The sequence below is a fragment of the Trichosurus vulpecula genome, chromosome 9 (genome assembly GCF_011100635.1).
Source record: "Trichosurus vulpecula isolate mTriVul1 chromosome 9, mTriVul1.pri, whole genome shotgun sequence".
Classification (NCBI taxonomy): domain Eukaryota; kingdom Metazoa; phylum Chordata; class Mammalia; order Diprotodontia; family Phalangeridae; genus Trichosurus; species Trichosurus vulpecula.
Genome location: NC_050581.1, coordinates 157335581 through 157358432, shown reverse-complemented (window position 1 = coordinate 157358432; position 22852 = coordinate 157335581). Strand labels below are relative to the sequence as shown.

General features: G+C 40.0%; 1 protein-coding gene across 2 annotated transcripts in view; it reads left to right on the top strand.

Moving 5' to 3' along the window:
• GRM7 (glutamate metabotropic receptor 7) overlaps positions 1-22852 on the top strand; it is a 1033386-nt gene that overhangs the window by 125247 nt on the left and 885287 nt on the right. The gene's annotated exons all lie outside the window — the stretch shown is intronic.

Below are 22852 nucleotides of genomic sequence, written 5' to 3'. Positions count from 1 at the left end.
ACCTGAGTTCAAATCCAGTTTCAAATGCTTATGAGCTGTATTACCTTAGGAAAGTCATTTAATACCTGAGTTTCCTCACTTGTAAAATGGAGATAAAAATAGCCCCTGTCTCCCAAGGTTGTTGACAGGATTGAACAAGATAATATTCATAAAATACTTTGCCCAGTGCCTGGTAGAAGCAATATAAATGTCAGCTATTATTAATATTATTTCCTCAGAAACACTAGCACTTCCAGAACCCTGGATTCTGGCTACATAAGCATGGGTGTGGGTTGAGTTGGGGTAATCATTACTTCCCAAGTGTACTCTGAATATAAGCTCACTCAAGCCTTAGGAGGGAAAGCCCAGCAGCTTCTTCCAGGGCGCTTGGAGAGCTACACTGGATGGAGTAAGGTATGGCCAGCAAGTATATTCAAAACCTACCACCCCTACATGCCTTTTCTTTTCCCGTCACTTGGGATTCTGGCCCACTCTAGTTGCCAGTGAGGAGGCTAGCTTGCTGGGGACAGGGCTAGGTCCCCATTGCCACACTGAAGCTTGACTTGAACTTCAGTCCATCAATGGTCAATGGACACCCTACCCCCACAGCCCTCAGTCAAAGACCCCATTAGATCAAGCTGGAGTCATACCCAAGCCACTCTTTAGCGGCTCTCATGATCCTGACCCTGGGTTCTACCTTGCCATAGGTTTAATCCTCCCATCTCCTCTTCCATAGAGATGTTTGCATCTCTAAATTTTCTACCTCAGGGGCGAGTTCCCACCACCCTATCCTAGTTCTAGCTCTGGGGCCTAACTAGAGGTAGCATGCATTTTATTATTTTCTTCCTTGATCAATTTTATTTGTGTTTAATTCAGTGGATCATTGTAAAATGCTTTATAAACCTTGAGATTTTACAAGAAAGTCTCATTATTGGTTAACAGAAATAAACTTGCTGGGAGAGGATATGCTTATGTCCTCAGTGGATTATTTCAGAAGGGCTTCCCTGACTGATATGCACTGCTGGGCTGAGAATGGGGAAAGTAAAAGGGATAAGCATTTGCATAGCGCCTGCTATGGGACAGATACTGTGCTAAGTCCTTACACATTTCTCATGTGACTCTCCTCACAACAATCTTGCAAAGCAGGTATTTTTATTATACCTATTTTAGAGTTGAGGAAATTGGTTAAGTGACTTGGTCAGAATCACACAGCTAATAGCTATCTGAAGCTGGATTTGAAAGTCAAGTCTTCCATTGTGCAGGCCCAGTGCTCCATTCATCATGCCACCTAGATGGAATCTTCATTGGCTTGAAGGTGTTAACTAAGTTGTATTTACCTGAGGCAAATGTCTACATTAAAACATAAACAAGGAATCATCCCAATAGGATACTTAACTGACGGCCTGTGCCCAACAACAAGGTATCCTTCACTTCAGTTGCTCAAAGAGGAAGGGTCCCTCAGAAACCCGAGAATGGAGTAAGCTGTGTTATTGAACAGTGAGACATGGCCCATGTTCAATGCACCTACAGTAAGTCATTGTGATTGCTTACCCCATTATTTGTCCTCTTGGTTTTTCATTACCCAGCCTTGGATAGGAAGACTCCTCTTCTAGGGGACCTGATCAGGCCTATCCAAGGCCCATGTGTTATATCATATGCTCTACTCTCATGAAGAGCTTTCCCTACATGATTATTATTTATTTGCTTATCTTAGCCCTTAAGAAATTGTCCACAAGGAGTAGCAGAGATTTATTCTATCCTTCTCCCCCTCTTTTCTCTACTCATCCCTTTTCAAAGACATCACAAATTCATCAATTATTTTTTGTGTCTTTGGCAATCTAGTCAAAACAATGGATCCCTTTTGGGAACAATGTTTTAAAATGCATAAGATAAAATACACAGGATTACAACGGAAACCAAAAGATGCATTTTTTCCCATCAAGTTCAAAGACCCCCTGACATCTATCTAGAGTCTTTCAGGGACTATGGATACACAGTTAAGAATCCTTAAATAGACAGACAGACAGACAGACAGATAGATAGAGACATGGATAGATAGATGGATAGATGATGGATTGATGGATGGATGGATGTATTTTATAGTCTTAAAAATTATCCTATTAGCACTGAAAGGTTAAGTAAATTTCTGTGGTCACTCAAGTAAGACAGAACCAAGGACTTCCAAACTCCAAGGTCAGACCTCTCTCCCTACATCTTCCTCCATATGAGTGTGCATGCATGCTTAAGTATAATATAACGTAAGACTATAGATTTAGAGCTGGATTAAACCCTATAGAAGATCCATTCCCAATCTTGCCTCTTAATTTGCAAATGAGGAAACTGAGACCCAGAAAAGTCACAAAGTACTAATTATACTGCTAACTAGCAATTATATAGTGCTTGTAGGATTGCAAAGTTCTTGATAATTTTATTTCATTTCCTCTTCACATCAACTTTGTAATTTAGGTGCTGCTATTATCTTCACTTTATAGATGAAAAAAAAAAACTGAGGCAGAGAGAAAAGGCGATTTTCCCAGGATCATATAGCTAGTAAGTGTCTGAGGCAGATTTTGAACTCGATTCTTTCTGACTCCCAATCCATTTGCTTAGCAAATGCCAGATATGGGATTTGAACGCTTGTCCTCTGACTCTAAAATTCACTGTTATTTACACTAAACTATGCTCCCTCTCATACATATGTATACGCTATCAGTATTTACCAGTATTTTTAATGCCCTAAAATCTTCTGAAGTTTTGTCGTAAGTTTGGGATTCCTTTTTAATTGTATTGTGTAAAGGCAGGATGAGTGGGGAAGTGGAGAATATTCTTATTTATGGTTTAAATCTGTTCCAAATGACTAAATTTAGGATATTATTGAATTTTGGATTTGAAAAGTACCTCAGGAGCCATGATGTCTAACCTTTGTCTGATGTATAATCCATACTAAAACACATCCAACAAATTATCCTCCAACCTTTAACTGAGAACTTTGAATGAGGGGAAACCCACTACTTCCTGGGGTAACTCATTCTACTTTGGATAGCTCCACTAATTATGAAGACTTTTGGTTGTTTCCCCTAATGTCAAGCCTAACGTTTCCTCTTTGATAGTTGACCCATTAATTCTATTTCTTTCCTCTGAGAACTACCCCTCTTCCGGCATGGTAAGTAAAGTACTAGAATTGGATTCAAGAAGGCTTACATTCAAATCCTTCCTTAGACACTAGCTGTGTGACCCTAAGAAAATCACTTAACCTCTCTCCAATTTCAGTTTCCTTATCTGCGCAATGAAGGGGTTAAACTCAATGGCCTTTAAAGTGGCTTCTAGTTCTTAGTCTGTGAATTCTATGATCCTAAGTATTTGACAGATTACACATCCTTCCTGCATCTCCTTACCTGCAGGCTAGAGTCCCCTAATTATTTAAACCAATCCTCACATGGCATGGAGTCAAAAATAAGTGAATATTTATTCAATAATTTCAATGTCTTATATGTCTACATTATGAATGATCTTTTTCCTCAGTTGTTGAAGGTAATTGCAGCACCTGGGGTAGGACAATGGAATCTCTCCATCACCATTCTAAACTATTTGAGCGATTGCGAAGAAAGTGTCCTCAGGTTCCCTTTATAAATAATTATCTCTAACCAAAAGCTCATGTTTGCCTAGGACCTTCTATCTTATTTGTTACAATTGCATTGCAGAATGATTACCTGATGCCCTGCTATTTCCCCTGTGGAGAATTATTTTGCATGTGTGTGTGTGTGTGTGTGTGTATGTCTCTCTCTCTCTCTCTCTCTCTCTCTCTCTCTCTCTCTGTTTCTCTGTCTCTCTCTCTCTCTCCTTTTACCTAAACCACTTTTATTTTCTCCTTACCCCCCAACCTCCATCCTACCTTTCAGAGATTTTTTATCTGGATTACTGACTGAACTCCTAAGCTTTTATAGCTTCCTGGACTATGGCAAAAGAAAGCTAGATTTCTACTGAAATCACTCTGCTCTCCTCTTTGATGGGGTAAGAAAATCGGTGAGGATAAATAGGATTAAGGAACCACCTTCTGAATAAGACCATCTCAGAATTTGAGGAGGAAAAGGACTGAGGAAGTTATAAAACTATTTTTGGAGTAAGAAAATTCTCCATTGCATTTTCTTTCATGTCATAAAAATGCATAGGCCTTGCTTTCAAAAATGTGTTTTTATTGTTTATTTTGTATACCTGATATACGAAAATGGAACTTCCCCAAAAGCAAGTCACTTTGTAATAGATAAGTACAACCTCAGGTCACTAAAAACACAGGGCTGCATCCAAGCTTCAGGAAGATTTGGACAGTAACAGACACAGTACTGATTCCTAAAAGGAAAGAAATGAAAAGGGCAAAGATCAAATAAAGTGCAGAGAATTCATCCACCCTAGATAATAAACCGGATTCCTCAACCCATGGCTGGAGAACAGGTCAATGCAAACCTACAAGAAGAAATTCCAGGATCTGCCCAGGGAAGAGAATTCAAGGAGGGGAGATGGAGAGCTTTTCAGCACTTGGCTATATATACGTCAGATTTCCAGTTTTCTCTTTTAGTTACTCATTTATGAATGGAACACCCACTATGTTAGTTATTGTTGTTGTTTGCATTGTTTTACTCTCCAGTCTTTAAATAAATATGAATTGATTAAAATATAAGAAATCAGTTTCCTTATTATTTTTTTCTTTTTTAGGTCATACCGTAATAGATCTAGAGCTAGGGTCTCAGAGCCTATCTAGTATAATCCTCTTATTTTACTGATGAGAAAATTGAGGTCCAAAGATGACTTATTTAAAGGTCACTCAGGTCATATGCCTCAGAGGTGGGATTTAAATCCAGATCCTCTGTCTCTAGAGCCTGAGCTCCTTCTACTATACCACACTAATTCAAGTCAACAAGCATTTATTAAGCACCTAATATGTGCCAAGCACTATGCTAAGCCTGGGACATAAAAAGAAAGGCAAAAAAACACTGATCTCAAGGAACTCACAGTCTAATATGGGAGACAATAACTAGGTAAACCAAGATATATACAGGATAAATTTAAGATAATAACAGGAAAGACAAAAGCATTTAGTGTGACAAGCATTTTCATTAATTAAAAGCTGGTCTCTGAATCAGGAAGTTCTGCATTCAAGATCCGCCACTGACCTATCCTGGCTGTGTGACCCTGAACAAGTCACCTCATGTTTCAGTTCCTCTAAGCATCTCTTTAGGGCTATAACATACAAAGCAGGGGCAGGCAGATCTGCATTAATGCGGTGGGGGGTGGGAATTCCCTATATTGCTAAAATCACATTTTTTATACAAAATTGTTTCCTACCAACTTAAGAAGCAATGTGAGATCCCAGTCTTGGACAATTAACTATTTACATCTGAAGGCACATTTTATTTTTAGCAGTGGCATCTAGTCAATGTTGTATTGATTGAGTTGTCTTTTTCCCTTAATGGCTATAACATTTTTGACTGTCAAATAATTGATAGATTTCACCAAATGATCTTGGACATTTTAGCCCTCACAATGCCAAGAATTACTAATTATCCGCTTCTTTTTATCATCTTAAGGATAAGCTCCTAATTCTATAGCTTATGGATTTAGATAGGAGAGGCACATTACAGGTCACCTAACACCCTTATTTATCTCTGAGGAAACTAAGACCGTGATAGGTCAAGTTACCTTACGTTAGATTATTCAAGTAGGAAGTGGAAGAGCAGGGATGTGAACCCGGGTCTTTTGACTCCAAATCTATATCGTGGCCACATTCACACTGATCTCATTCATTACTAGCTCATGTGCAGACCCTAGGTAGGATAGATGGCCAGCTACTATCCTTCTGGTACTATGTAAATTCCCACCATTCAACTAAGATTCCCCAGGAAACTCAGGTTTACCTACTGTATAGGTGTTTGCATGATAGCAAAAATGTAAATGGATTGTTTTTACTCACTTTTCACTTAGTAAAATAGGAAGGAGCAGGGCCTGAAGGGCTAAGGGAAAGGAAGGAAGTTAATTAAGTACTTATTACCATGTGCGCTTACCATGTGCAAATAGCTGTGCTAAGTGTCGGGAATCTAGTAGAAAACCAAGATCCTCCTCGCTCATGATAGATATTCTTTGATGACATATGAGGGATTCTCTGGCGCATCAGGCAGCGACCAGCAAGTAGATTCTGGTGTTGTGGTAGGGGTTCCTAGCAGACTAAGAGGCAGTGTTTTACAGTGGAAAGAGTGACAAATAGGTTCAATGGACTTAATCCATACTCCATCACTTGGGATCTGTATGACCCTATAGTTCAGTAGACAGGACACTGGACTTGAAATCAGGAAAACTTGAGGTCAAACTCTGCCTCTGGGTGAGCGTGGGCAAGTCACTTACCTCTGTTTACCTGTTAACGGTGGCATTGGTTATTGTTTCTCTTGATTGGTGAAAACTCTTTGTTCGGTCTTAAGAAAACTCATGGAAAGATATTCCATCAATGCTGCACCCATTCCTTTGACTGGTAATTCATGCACCTAATGGACATCCTTGATTTTATTTCAAATTTGATGCATTTCAAAGACAGTTTTTTAATGATTTTACTATTTTTATATCATCAACTTTTACTGGGATGATTAGTAATTTTCTTCTATCTCTTCTAATGTTAGGCTGAGAGATATTTCATAGGGATTTTTATCAACAGATGTATTAGCTTTGCTCTCTGGGTTAATCTGTTTTGTTTTTTTACCTTATTTAATATTTCTCTCACGTATGTTCAATTCATTACTCATTAATATTACTGATAGCTATTCATGGTCTTGGGGAAGGGGTGGGGAAGGTGGCATTGCATGTGTATTTGCTTTTGGGTACAAAAGCATACCAGACCTCATCTGGGTATAAAAGCATAATGCCCCATCCTGGGACACAGGGGGCTTCCCCTCTTTTCAAGCATTGGCTAGATAACTCCCCTTTAGATATAGCATAGAGGGGATTCTTATTCAGATATAGGTTGCACTAAATAGCAAATGAGGTCACCTTCAAGGTCAACTTGAAGATTTTTTATATTATGTGATTCTGTGACATATCCAGTGTTACAAAATTTTTAGCACAGTTTTAAGCTACTGAAGCTTAAAACTGCAGTGGTTAAGTCCTTTTGGGACACCTAGTATATGTTGTGTATACAGACACACACACATACATATTATGTGGCACAAACTCCATTTAAACCTTGATCTTCTGGAAGAGGGCACATCTTTGTGGGGTAAAGGCAGCATAGGGAAAAATGATCATGGGCAGAGGGAGACATAGGTACATAAGGAGATGTGATTTAGACAAAAACAATATATATGAACATCGTAGGGTGCTGGGGTTGAGTGGTGGGGAAGGCGAGGGGATGTTGTTGTTTGCCACGCTCCCTCTGCAGAATGCACGTAGGTCTAAATAATAGTGGTGGTGATGATGATGATGATATTTAAGGTTTGCAAAGCACTTTATGTATAGTATCTCATTTAGTCCTCACAACAATCCTGTGAAAAAGGTGCTGTTACTATCCCCCATTCTATAAATAAGGAAACTAAGGCTGATACGGGTTTACTGATTTGTCTAGTGTCACACTGCTAGTAAGTGTCTGAGGCAGGATTTGAAGTCAGGTCTTCCTGACAGTAAGACCACCACTTTATCCAGTATGCTGCCTAGATGCCTGTATAAATGACTTTTTCAGACAAGGATGATAGATGCTGATAACCTTAGGAAAGCCTGGTGACTAGGGCAGATGAGGCAGTGTCAGTGCTGTCACCAAGTCTGGGGCCCTCAGTGAAATGTCTGCTTTTCTCTCTTCTTCTATTGCCAGCAGACTTAGCCTTATGGTTATAGTGGTAGACAAAGGATAGCAAACCTCTTATCTACAGGCTGCCCTTAGCTTCCCAAGTCTATGGTAGGAGAGAATATACCAGGACCTCTAAGCACCAAGCTATAGATTTACTATTAAACACTTAAGCAGCTAGAACCCTCCATATGTGTGGTTTCCCCTATTAGAATGGGAGACCCTTAAGAGAAAGGATTATCTTGCTTTTCTCTTTGTATCCCCAATGCTCAGTTCAATACTGGACACAGAGTAAACACTTAATAAATGCTTTTTTAAAATTCATTTATTCACTAACACACAATTGTTTTCTAAACAGCCATAAGATATGAAGAAGGCTTTAGATTTAGTTTGTCTATAGCCAAAAGCAGAGCAGAGATAGCCCAGAACTTTTCACAAGAGGAATACTCCCTCGGTTCTTATTTCAATTCTTTGACATTTTATAATTTTAGCAATGTGAGTACTTCCCGCCACAACACATATACCCTGGCCCAGACCATAATACTCTATAACAAAAGATGGTCTTTGATAGTAACTGTGGTAAAAGCAAAAGAAAGATTTTGACAGCTACTATGGTCCAAAATCCACTACCCTGAGGTCATTTTGGTGATAAGGAGGTGCTCTGGACTTAGCTAGGCTGGACCTCAGATAACAGATGTAGTCCCTCACCAAGAGTATACTGAAAGCCTTTACAAACTTGCTAAGACCTTCCATAGATGATATTCCCCTGGAAGGGTCTTCCAAATTTAGTGTATCCTCCAACCATGATGTAGGATTAGGGGAGAACTATGGTGACCTACATGTCCCATTTGCCTCTAAAGTTTACAAAAATCTGGACTATTTTAGTCAAACCCAGGTTTTAGTGCTTTTACAACTGACTTCTTAGACTCCAGAGACCCACCAGCAGCCACAGAGGCTCACAGAATGTCTCTTAGTCCCAACCTAGTTTTAGCTCTTTTGAAAATTTAAGAGGATGAGAATGTGGTTCTAGAAGGTGAATGGTAGACAATCTCAATAGTGTGTGGCTCACCTCTCTTCCCACTACAATCTATCCTCCATTCAGCTGCCAAAGTGTTTTTCTTAAATCACTGGTCCAATCATGTCACACTCCTGAGTAAACTCTAGTGGCTTCCTATTGCCTCTAGGAATAACCACAAAACCCTCTGTTTGGTGTTCAAAGGCTTTATTAACCTCTTCCCTTTCCATTTTTCTTACACATCACTCCCTGCCACAAATTATTTGATCCAGTGACACTGGCTTCCTTTCTGTTTCACAAACAGGACTCTGGGCATTTTCTCTGGGTGTCCCCCATGGCCAGAATGTTCTCTTCATCTTCATTTCCACCTATAGCCCTTCATGGCTTCAAGTCCCAGATAAAATCCTAACTCTGACAGGAAACCTTTCTCAATACCTCTTAATTCTAGTGTCTTCCCTCCATTAATTATTTCCTATTTATCCTATGTATTACTTGTTTGTACATATTTGTTTATTTTCTTCCCTAATAGACTGTAAGCTCCTTGAGGGCAAGAACCACATTTTGCAATCTTTTTATATTCCCACTACGTGTCAAGCACTGGGCTAGGTGTGGGAAATTCAAATATAAGAGCAAAACAGTCCTTAAGGAATTTATATTCTGACATGAGAGACATCATGAGCTCACACATGAGCATGCACACGCACACACACACGCACACACACACATACACAAGGATATGTGTATCTAAATATATGTTATATATACACATATATGTGTATACACACACATATCTATGTATATACAAAACAGATACAAGGTAATCTTGAGGGTCGGGGGTATGGAGCAAGGCAGTGACATCAGAGAAAACTAAGAAAGGTCTCATGAAAACAATGGCCATCCTCTTAGATGGAATTCTAAGAGGCAGAAGTGAGAAAGGAGGGCATTCTAGGCATGAGAGACAGCTCGTGCAAAGTCAACGAGATTGGATATGGAATATCATGTATCAGGAAAAGCAAGGCTAGTTTGGCATTGCAGAGTCCTGGGCCGGCCTTGATGCCTCGTTATCACCCATAGTCATATTGCTAATCATGTGAACTCCACCAAGGTCCATTGTGTGATTCAGGTCTCTGGAGTTCCTGTGGTCCTTAACCTGTCTAATTCCTAGCTCACCAAATCTTGTCCTTGGTGTTGTCCATACCAGCCCTATTGTCGGTGATGACTTCATGTTACCTAGCCCCAAAGGGAAGAGTTAAGCTCATGAACTTAAATGATCAGCATCTAAACTGTTTCTCAGATTGTCATACATTTCTAGAAGCTTTGTTAAGAGTTCAGTCTTTCAGGTTACACTATAGTTCACTGACACAGTAATTAAGTGACTGGGCCTTTAATGGCAGCCCCTAGGAGTTCATGGAGTTTCCAGATGGGGCTAATGTACGAGGAGGATTATCTTTCAAAAAGGAAAGATGTTTGTTTTTCCCATTGACTGAGTCTAATGTGACAGTAGGTAATGTTATCCTTGGAATTATTAATGCTAAGTGCTTAGAGAATCTGCTTTTCTCAACTCGGGGCTAAGGTGTTTTTTTTTTTTTTCTACTCTGAAATATGCTACTACCCTTTTTGCATTTCATATCAGAATTCTAGTATCTTTAATATATCTCATTCCTTTGCATTGCACGTCATACCAGTAGAGGTCGAGAGCTTAAGATTTAATTTTCACTTTCAAGGCCTCTAAAGAACACGTTCCAATTCTATGTTAAATTCATTTGCTTCAGGATAAGCCATGGATGCTCTATCTTTTCTCCTTCTGAATTACAAGTTGTGGCATGTTCTCTAAGTCTTTTTCTTAGTGCGCAGAGAAGATAGAGGCCTATCTACAGGGTAGATAAGTACTGCTGAGGTATATACAGGTCCACATGTGCAGACTATAGATTGATGCTGGTTCAAGATAAACAGCTTTGTTTTAATTTGTGTGCAGTGAAAAGTCAGAGAGGGTGAACAAGGAGGTTTTGATCTATAATAAAGTCTGACATACAGTAAGTGCCTAATACATGCTTTTTGAAGTGAGTAGAATTGAACCTGAGCAAGTGACATTGCCAGATCCTTGGAAAATCTATGTCTTTATATCTCCAATTTCATTTTTAAAATAATGTATTTTGCCTATGATATTTAATATTCCAATAAAAACACTTCTTTGAAAGAATCTGTTTCAAATATCCTGTTGTCTATGAATAAACAGGTTACCTATAAATTGAGGTAGATTATTCTCCTTTATATGCATATAGATATTAGTGGCATGTTCCCCTGGATTTTTCTAAGAATTATTCTTGATGTATCTTTGTAAGTTCCAAATACAGTTCTGACCAGGAATGCAATCCTTTTTATCTTAAGGAAGGGATAAAAGGCCAAGATAAAAGAAAAGAGGTAAAAAAAAATGTGAAATCTGCATACCCTGAAGACAAGGGAGGTGGGGAGAGTGAATAAGCATTTCATAAGCATTTACATAACACCTACTATGTACCTGACACTGTGCTAATTTCTTTTTTTATAAATATTAGTTCATTTGATCTTTATAACAACTTTGTGATATAGGTGCTATTAATATCTCCATTTTCCAGTTGAGGAAACCAAGGCAAAAAGAAATTAAGTGAATTGCCCAGAGTTTCACAAGTCATAAATATCTGAGACTGGATTTGAACTCATCTTTCTGTCTCCAGGCCCAGCACTCTATCCACTGTGTCACCAGCTTCCTCAACACATGCAGATAGGGAGGGATGGAAAGTGATGGGAAGAAAGAGAGAGATAGCAAAATAGATGCACAGGGAAAGAAAAAAAAAGATACAGGAATCCATGCATACACAAAAAGAGAGAAAATGGTAGAGAAGTGTGGGCAGAATTGAGAGGAACTATAATTTCTGCTACTCAGTCAAGTTAAACTATTCTTAACACACTTTGCTTATCTTTGTTATTTGCTCTGAGTGGCTAAAAGTAAGTTGTCACTACCATTTGGAAAGCTGTTTTTTGGTTTGTTCTAAACATTGTTTATTGTTTTAAACATTGTTTGCTGTTCTTCACCCACTTCTAATAAATGCCATTTATGCCTAGCATTGAGGAAATTCAATGCGACTTAAAGGATTTTGAACCTCCCTTAGCCAAAGCAGACTAAAAAGCCACCAGATGGAAGTGTTAATGTTAATTTATGAAAGAGACCTATTTGTATTCAATTTATTTTCTTCTTATTTTCTGGAGCAGGAAATTAAAATTGTTCTCACTTTTTTGATGCTTGAAGAGAGGGAAATAATATTTCAAAATTCCTTTTTCTTCTAAATTTTAGACAGAAATTTTTTTCAAGTATATTTTCAGTTCCTATTTCATCTTTAGAAGGGCTTCTTAATCTCTTTGTGTCATGGGCACCTTTGGCAGTGTAGTTAAGCCTGTAGACGGACCCCTCCTCCGAATGTTTTTGTTGTTTTGTCTGACTCTTCCTGACTCCATCTGAGATTTTCTTGGCAAATATAGTGGAATGGTTTGCCATTTCCTTCTCTAGCTCATTTTTAACAGATGAGGAACTAAAGCAAACAGGGTTAAGTGACTTGCCCAGGGCTACACAGGTACTAAGTGTCTGAGGCCATATTTAACTCAGGAAAATAAGTCTTCCAGAGGCAATGCCCAGACCTCTATCTGCTGCACCACCTAGCCTCCTATGCTGTTTTTTAAGTGCATCAAATAAAATGAATAGAACTATGTAGGAAACTCATTGAATTTCAGTAGTTATAATTTTTCTTTAACAAGTTCTCAACATCAGGTTAAAAAGTCCTGAGAGGGGGAAATAGACTGTTTTTAAAGGGCAATCAGTGCTAAATGAGTAAGATCTTTTTCTAACATCACTTTGGAAAACAACATTAACTCTAACCTATTGTCTATGACAATTGCATATTGCCTCCACTGCAGGGTATATTTGCAAAAAACTAAGTTCTACTATAGAAAGTGATTTCCTTTATTTTTCTTGGTCATTTAAGATGAACTTTCAGCAACAGTATCTGGACCGGGGCGGGGGGGGCAGGAGCGGAGACATTTTCTTCCAGCTGTCCTATATTTTGGGCATACACACGATATACTAGTGAAAATAAGGCAGGACATGAGAAGTCGTTGCTGTTCTTGTCTGACACTTTGTCACCCCATTTGGGATTTTCTTGGCAGAGATACTGGAGTGGTTTGCGTTTCCTTCTCCAACTCTTTTTAAAGATGAGGAAACTGAGGCAAACAGGATTAAGTGACTTACCCTAGGTCACACAGCTAATAAGTGTTTGAGGTCAAATTTGGATTCAGAAAGATGAGTCTTCCTGACTCCAGGCCTGGTGCTCTATCCACTGCACCACCTAGCTGTCCTGGGAATCAGAAGGGGATTCAAATGCTGCCTCCAACACTTTCTAACTATGTAACCAGTAGCAAATGACCCTATCGTAGGATTAAGCTTCTTCTATCAATGTACAATATACTCCAAGATTTCACAGAGAGGAGAAAGTAGGCATACAGGATAGCCTTTGAAGATATACTGTGGTCAACTTATTAAAATTTTATGTACTTGTTTGTCTGTTTTGGTAATAATGCCATATAGGATTGTAGGGAAAAAAAATTAAAGAGCTGATTAAAGATAACAGTATTTGTTAATTATGGGGAAACCTGAAACAACCTAAAGATTGATGATCTGGGAATGACTGAATAACTTGTAATACATCAGTGAAAAGAATATTATAACGGCATTAAAATAGAGAAGTGTGGAGAATATACACCGATCTGAAAATTCCTATAAAATAACAGTAACTGAAATTTTATAGCATTTCAAGGTTTATAAAGGGCTTTATTTACACTATCTTATTTCATCCTAACAAAAGCCCTTGGAGGTTGGTACTATTAGTATTATCATTCACAATTTTAATGATGGAGTGGCTGACCTTTGGAGAAGTTAAGTGATTTTGCTATAGCTGCACAGCTAGCAAATTTCCCAATTTTGAACCCAGATCTTCTTGACCCCACATCTTGAAACCTATCCATTAGGCTCTGCTGAGACAATGTGTTAGGGAATTCTCTTGACCTCTTGGGAGAGGCATTTGGATGAATGAGGACCTGATGTCTTTGGTTCAAAATTAGGAGGCCAGACTGGAAATAAAGAGATTTATTAGCATGCTCATGAATCTGCTTGCTAACAGCAAATTTGGATTCTTAGGGTACAAATTTGGTGTCAGATCTTTGGAGCACACAATCAGCTGCTCTGAGGCTTAGGATAGAGAATTGAAATATTTCACAGGAGAGAGGTAGAGAAAGATGGTGATCAGGCAAATGGAAAAATGAAGAATATCTGGAATGCAGGCGGCAGGACTTATCAGAATAGGAAAACATTCCTTATTCAAGTGTAGGATATAAGGGGACAAGACCAAAGGCTTTTACAAGTGTAGACAAACTATAGGGTGTCTTATGGGAGGACAGAAAGTAGTTGTTAAAAGACTGGATGAGACCATCGGCTTTACCATATTCTTGGAAAGGAGTTGGGGACTTTTTCGTATTAGACCACTAAATTTTGGGAAGTGAAATAATTACGGTTCCTCTTCCCCCACCACGATAATGTAAAGAGAATAAGGAAGAACAACCAATAGAGTCAAGTGTGCACACTAACTATACGTATGTGTCTATACATGTGTATGTATATACAAAAGGAAAATGAATACTCATATATATATATATATATATATATATATATATGAATTACGAAGAGAACGAGAATAGTTGTTCAGTGCTGTTGTCTCAATCACTTCCAATTCTTCATGAGCCCATGTAGGGTTTTCTTGTCAAAGATGCTAGAGTAGTGTGCCACTTTCTTCTCCAGCTCGTTACACGGATGAGAAAATGAAGGCAAACAGGGTTAAATGACTTCCTCAGGGTCATGTAGCTAGTAAGAATCTGAGGCCTGATTGGAACTCAGGCCTTCCTGACTGTTCAGTGCTCTCTCCACTGCTCCACCTAACTGGAGGAGACAAAGCTGGAAAAAAATGAATGTTATTGTGTTCTTTTCTGCCGTGGGGGGCAGGGGGAGGAGGGGTTGCGGTGGGAGTGGGCACACATGTATGATTTCATCCAGGGGGAAACTCCTGGTGGAGAATTTTCTTTCACACATGCAGATCAGCATGTACCTCATAATCTCAGAATCCTCTGGCCTCCTGAGAGTGGTACAGCTAATGTCACATAGTCATCATTCAGCCAGTATGTATCAGAGGCAGCACTTGAATCCAGATCTTCCTGATTTCCAGTGCCAGCTAGCTTTCCATCCAGTAGACGTCTGCCTCTCACACACATTTTATATGCTTCAATTCATTTGTTTTCCAAATTTAATTATCTAAGTGATAAAGTGTATTAGGTTAGTTTTGTTGATGTTTAAAGTTAATGTAAAAATAATTCTCTTTTTAAAGATATGAAACTTGATTTTAAGAATAATGTGCAAAATGAGGCTTTTGCATTAGTACAGTTCACCTCTTTATGAAACCTGTCTCTGTGTGCCCTCGGATTTCGACTACAGCGAGAAGATACACCATGTCAGTCTAACCTCACAGCTCCTAGCTACCGCCTTGTAACAGAATTCTGGCTTTCTCTTTCCTTCCTGTAGCAGCCAGAGGATACCATCCTGGTCTTATTTATCACGCCCCTCACATTCCCTTCACAAAGTCAACAACAAGCGTCTATCCTCCCAGGCTTGGCCTCTTATCTTCTTTCTGTCATTCATGTTGTTTCTGAATCCCTGCTTCTGCAAAACAAGGGCCAAAGTCAAGCATTTCTTACTGAGCTGAGTGGGTCATGTTCACCAGCATCCCCGGCATCTCTGGCACACAAATCACGGCAGCTTGATGAAAAACCAGAATGGAGAGAGGAAGGAACGGGAGCCTCCCAGGCACGGCGTCCATCCTGAATTCTGAGAGTGCCCAAGCTCAATGAATACAGATGAAGAGCCGCAGAATGAAGCATTTTTGTTAGAAGCAACAGAAGTTGTGATTTAAAAAAAAAAAACATAATATGCTAATATTCTCAGGCTGCTATGTGGGAGTCTATTTTTAATGTTTTACTTTTTTATTTTTTTTTTTTGCTTATTGTGTGGGAAGTCTAAAATGTAATATGGATGCAGTCAATTATTCTATAATGCTTCTTTTCCCCATGCAATGCTATTTTCTTTAATCAGGCTACATTAGCTTCAGCAAACAATTCATATTTTCCTCGGACAGGTGGTATTACTAATGTTGCCTTTTCGCCTGAGGAGTTTACATTGTAACCTATTCATAACTACTTAGGATATTTTGACTTGCCTTTTAAAAAAATGATGTAATTATAAGTTTTAAGATTAAATAGACCTTTATATCTTAGAATTAAACTTGGTGGCTTATTTGTTTTCAACAATGGGTTTTTTTCACTCTTTATTAACTAGACTGATGTTATTGCAGTTCTTGTGTTATTTGTTTCTTAAATAAATTTTTGTGCACACACATGAGCCTGTACCCTGGCTCATAGTAGGTGCCTCACAGTGTTTGTTGACTTATCGATGGATGCTCTTAGAGCTCCCTACAGATATGTCCTTCCTTTACGGAACATATATACATATCTACCTACACATATATACATATGTATGTGTGTATATATATATATACACACACACATATATAGTTGAACACTACAGCTTATTTGAGAATTAGTCTAATTGTGTTTGAGTACGAATGTGTTCACACAGTGTTTTCTACTCCTTTGTTCCTACGGTCCATAGGTTTTCTTTTGTTTTTTGGGGGTGGGGGTGAGGCACAGGTGGAGATAGAGATTGGGAGAGGAAGCAATTTCCAAAGTGTGCTGGAACTCCTGGTGTGGAAACTCCCTCCATAAATACAGATTGGCAATTCAATTCATTTGTAACTTTAAATCTTAGAAACCTGTTGCCTGGGTCACTACAAGGTTAAGTGGTTTGTCCACTGTCACACAACTATTTAATACGAAAGGCGGTACTCTCCCCAAAGTCAGGTCTCTAATCACTGTGCCACTGTGTTCATGGGAAAATTAATTAACTGAAATGATTACTATTAACATGTATGAATATTTTAAGAACTTTATGCAGAATTGATCCCATTTGCAAATTGTCAAATAGGAGCTGTCCTAGTGAAAAGAAAAATAGCTTCATGGTGAGTTTAAGATATTAGACAATTACTGATGGACCTTGAGATTGTATCATAAGCAAACTAACTGAATAAACTAGAGATATGAACGCTGGAAAAGGAAAGACTTTGTGGGGTCTGAAATCTGTCTTCAAGTATTTGAAGAACAGCCCTATGGAACAGGGATTGTACCCATTCTGTTTGGTCCTAGAGGGCAGAACTTTAAGCAATGTATGGAAGTAGTAAAGAGAAAACTTTGATTCTTAAGACAAAAACATCCTAAAAATTAGAGCTCTCCTCCAAGTATAGGGTGGCGGGTTATCCCTCACTGGAAATCTTCAGGCAAAGACAGAATGACCAAGGTAGGTACGCTGGATTGGGAATTCTTTTTCGGATACATATTGAATTAAATGGTCTCTGAATTACTTTTTATCCATTAAAGTCTGTGCTTTTGTAAAGCTGTACTAAAATGCGTTGAAAAGCAAAGAGTTAAAAAAGGAACTAAGTTACTAAAACAATCTCACTGCTTGGGGAACGGAAAGAGTGGCTATTGAACTGAATTATTATTATTATTATTTAACACTATTAAGTCCATAGTTTTAAAATTAACTTAATTTTCTTTGGACTCACTTTTTTTAACCCAATAAAAGCATGTAAAATTGATATTATTATGTTTTGCTGAGGCCTGAATCAGGCTTCCCCTGCTCCCCCTGCCCCCTTCTTCACTGGAAGAGGATAGGTGAACCCACTTTCATTTCCAGGTAGATCAGTGATTGCTTGAATGACTAGACTGAAAGAAAAAGTGTCATTAATGTATTATTACCATCATGAAGGAAGGTTTATAGTGGAGTGCCCTAGGGATCTATGATTCAGAGGAATCTTCAAGTGTTTTAAGGGATGTCGCCTTACTAACAATTAAACTTGTTCTACTTGGCTCCAAAGGGCTGATCTGGAAAGAATAAGCAAAGGTTGCTAAAAATTAAATTTAGGCATATTAAAAATAAAAAATCCTAATGGTAAGAGCCTTCTGAAAGTGAAATGTGCTGCTTCAGGAGGGAGCTGGTTCCCACCAATTAGAGGATGGGTTCCTAACTTGGAGTCTTTGAACTTTAAAAAAAATACACCTTTTTAATAATGATTTCACTATAATTGCTCTCCCTTGTATGCTTATGTATTATATTTCATGCATTTAAAATCATTATTCTGAAAAAATGGCCCATAGACTTTACCAGACTGCCAAAGGGATCCACAACACAAAAAAGACTGAGACCCCCCCTAGACCAGAGGTCTTTAAGTGAAGGCTGGATAACCATTTGACTAGGATAGTGCAGACAGGACTCATATTGTGGCATTGGTTGTACTGGATGTGGCCTCTGAGGTTCCTCTAACTCTGAGACCTTGTGACTTCTGAATAGAATCCATTCTATTCAGGGGAGGAAAGGAGAAGGGAATAAGCACTTACATATCTCCTACTGTATGCAGGTACTGTGCTAAACACCTTACAGGTATTCTTTCATCTGATCCTCACCAAGATGCTGTGAGGTTGGTGCCTTATGATCCCAATTGTACAGATAATGAACTGAGGGAGGCTGAGGGAGGTGATCTGGCCAAAGTCACTCAGAAAGGGCCTGAGGCTGGATTATTTAAAGTCGGGTTTTCAGGATTCCTGGAGCAGGGACCTGTAATAACGGCACCGCCAGCTCAAGAGGTTGGGAGGACCAAAGGACATAACCGTAAAGCGCTTTGCAAACTCAAAGAGCTATGTGATTGTTACTTTTCATTAAGTACACATATGAGTACGCACAGCACATATACGAAGGGAATGAATACAAATAAAAGGAAAGCGGTTGGAGGGCCCGGCCTAGGTCATGGCAGGGTGTGGGTAGGGTTTCTGTGGTGCCATCAGGGGCTGGTCTCCTCCCAGGGCTGAGCCAAAGAGCTCAGGCGCTCCAGCAGCGCTCACGGGCTCTGCGGGGCTGCGCAGGCGCGTGGCCATCCTCCTACCTCGGCCTTAGCCCTGGTTCCACAGCGGCATAGGCTCACGTACCTCGGCCTTTACCTTACTCCCCCGTGGCGCAGGCGCAAAGCCAGCCCTAGCATTTCGCCTTCACCTTACTTCACTGTGGCGCAGGCGCAAAGCTAGACTCCGCGCTTGCCCTCAGCCTAGTCTACACTTTGTCACGGCACATGAGCTGAGCCGGCCTCCTACTTGGCTCTGCCGTGGCTTCCACTGCGCTGCGTGCGCAGGCGCAAAGCCAGCCTTTCTCCTTGGACAGTCTTGCCTCCAGCACAGGTTCAGAGCCGGCCTCCCATTGACCTTAGTCTTACCTCCACTGCGGCTCAGGGGGCTCCACTCAGAATAGGGGCACTGGAGAGAAAACGGGTAGAGCCGGGAGAGCCCTGCTGCGGTCTAGTTCCCCAAGTTGTCTGTGACCTTTCTCATGCCTGGGCTCTCCCTCTCCATCTAGTGGTCAGGTCCACAGCTTCCTGTGTGGTAACTTTCTTCACTTCCGGTCACGTGGGAGCCAGGTGGCACGGACACCAGAGACGTTTGTGTGATCCGCGACTGGGGACCTTAAAAGTGTATGGATGGCTTTCACGAGACCTTTCCTGACCTGAGCCCACTGTAACCGCGAAGACGCCTAAATTTCCTGAAACATAAAAGCCGTACTTAGGTTGGGGTTGAAGGAACATCCATGGCTGCCTGACTGTGGGTAGATCGGGGCAGCCGCTGTGCCCGATTTAATGCCGCCAGTGACCTGAGAAACCTAGGAACTGGCACAATTCTGGACTCTGGGGACTTAGGAAGGTCAGCGCACCAGCGACAATGACAGAAGGCTTCATCCTTGTAGTGACTCCAGGAAAGGGGACCTCATTAGGCTTTGAGTAAGAATGAAAAGATAACCCCCAAAGTTTTCTGTTTGTTTTTCTGTCTAAAGTATTTTGGGAGGGAAGACACTCCTAACACCAGGGGTTGGTGGGGGAGAAGGGAGTCGGGAAAGGCTTCATGCACACGATGGTGCCTGAGCATCTTCTTAAAGGAGAGGGATTGTTGAGATGGAGTTAAGGAGGAGCGTATTCCAGGCACTGGAGTCGGGAAAGGCCAGTGCCAAGACAGAGAGTGAAGATGGAATGTCCTCTGTGACAAACTGCCTCTTTGGCAGGAATGCTTAATGTGAGAGGAGGAGCAATGCCTAGAGAAGTTGGAAATACAAATTGGTCCCCAATTATGTAGCGCTTTAAATGCTAAACGGAGGAGGTTCTATTTTATCCTAGAGGGATTAGGAAACCACTAGAACAGCGTAGGGAGTTACTTGGTCAGATCAGGACTTTGGGAAAATTACAGCAACAGCTTTGCCTGAAGTTCGGTTACACTAAAGGTCAGCAAATATTTTGGTTGCCCTGTGTTTGTGGCCAGAGTAAAGTGAAATCCATCATTGGGAAACTATCTACATAATACCAAACTAGAGATATCAGAGGTTGTGTTCTTGTCACCCAGGGAGATTGGCACTGGTGACCTACCTTATAGAATCATACTATGATGAAAAAATGCTAGACATGGAGTAAGAAGTTAGAGTCAGGAATCCTGATAATACTATTTTCTAGCTTTATCAGCAAGTCAGGGAACAAGCATTTATTAAGGCTCTACTATGTGTTCTGGGTAGCTAGGTTGCCCAGTGGAGAGAGTGCTAGACCTGTAGTCAGAAAGATCCTGAGTTCAAATCTGGCCTCAGACACTTACTAGCTGTGTGGCCCTGGGAAAGTCACTTTATCCTGTTTGCCGAAGTTCCCTCATTTGTAAAATGAGCTGGAGAAGGAAATGACAAACCATCCCATTGTCTGCCAAGAAAACTCCACATGTGGTCGTGAGTTGGACATAAACTGAAAAATGACTGAAAAACAAAAATGTGCCATTCCTTTGCTACACATTAGAGATTCAAAGATGAAAATAAAACAACATGAGTCCTCAAGCAGCTTGTATTCCTTTGATGATACAGCATATACCAATATATTACACGGTTATTGGGGGGAAAGGACTGGCAGCAGAGAAGTCATGAAAGACCTGATGCACTAGGGGAGCTTTGAAGGATGCTAGCAATACTTTGAGTCACAGGTGAATAAGGAATGCAGAGCCTGTACAAAGGCCTCATAACTATAATGATGAATAGCTCCTCAAATGCTCTGAGCCTCAGTTTCCACATCTTTTAAATGGGAATGATAATACTTGTACTCTCATCCTCGTAGGGGTGTTATGGGAAGTTCCTTGTTAATGTTAAAGCACTGTGTAACTCCCCGAAAATTAATTTCTTATTCAGAAAATGGAAATGCCAGCTATCTCACAGGAAACCAGGGAAGCCTGATCCAGGGATCACTTATCACACTGTGGTGTAGAACGATTCAGAGAATGTGAGAACACAGAGTGTACTTTGCCACCTTCATCAATGTACTAGTGGAACCTGGTGGCCTGAAATGAAACTTTCCCGAGAGCTCATTGTTCTCTCTTCTCAGAAGGCCTAACAGCCTAAAAGTGCCTGTTCTGAGTATATTTATTAAGGCACTGTTCAACAGGCCCTTAAAAATCAGCTCTCACTGTGTTCCCTGATGGGTCAGAGATTGTTCAGCCTTGGCCTTTTTCAGATTATCTACTAAAGGACAGAAGGGCTGAGATTTGTGTCTGTGGCAGGAGTGTACACCCAGATAACAGCACAGCTCCTTGACACGTTAAAGGACTTACCAACTGGATCCAAGCCATGATGTATCAATATGTTTCCTGGATTTCAATATTAGTAAGAACACAGGCCTTCAGGGTCTGGTCGCTGGCAGAGGAAAAGGTGGGAAGTAGGTAGCAATTTGCCTTCATGATTGACTGGATCCTGGTGTGCTAGGACCTGGAAGTGTCCCATACACATGCATGCCTACTGTTTCTAGACTGAAAGCTAGAACAATTATGCTTCTAACTAGGATCGTTTCCTATGTGATCTTAGGCAAGTCACTACAACTTCTGGGGCATCATATTAATCTACCAAATGAAAGGCTTGGAATAAATCATCTCTACCATCCTAAATCTCATAATAGTAATGATTCTGAAATGATTGTTGCCGACTGAAGGGTGTTTGGCCAGCTTGGAGAGGAAGTGGTAATGTACAAAGGACAGAAGGCCAGATTTGCAGTCAGGAGGGAGATGTGCATTCAAATCCAGTTTCTGATACTTCCTAACTGTATGCTACATGCAAGGTGCTTGACCCTTTTAACTGGGAGTTTCCTGATTAGCAAAATGGGGATAATCCATGTACCTTCATCTCAGGCTTGTCAGTAGTTATTATTAAGTTGCATTTTGTCACAGAAGTCAGATGCTTTTTTACTAATGAATCAATCTTTCTTTTACTTAAAAAAATGTTTTGATGTTGGTTACCTTATTGCCAACTAGATTTTTTTTTAAAAAGAAAAAGAAAAAAAAATCAGTAATGTAGGAGAGGCTTGCTAATTGTATTGTGGTATACTAGTGAGTATTTTGGGAAGAAAGGAAAGATGGAAGGAAAGAAGAAAGAAATGTAGGGAATTCGTTGGATTATAAGACCTCTGAGGTAGCTTACTGTGGACATCACAAGGCACTTTCTGTTTCTCTAATGTATTTACTTTTAGGATAGAGGACCTCAGAATCTGAATATTGTTTACGTGGCTCTGGCTATTGTCTTAAGATTCTAAGTTGTAAAACAATGGCTAATCTGCAGTGGGAAAGGGGATCTCCTCACTGGTAGTTCTCTAAACCAAGGAAATCACAGATTTGGACCAAAACAAAAAAAATATGAATTATAATTATCTGTGCTGTTGTCTTATCCCTTACTAGAATGTAAGCTTCCTAAG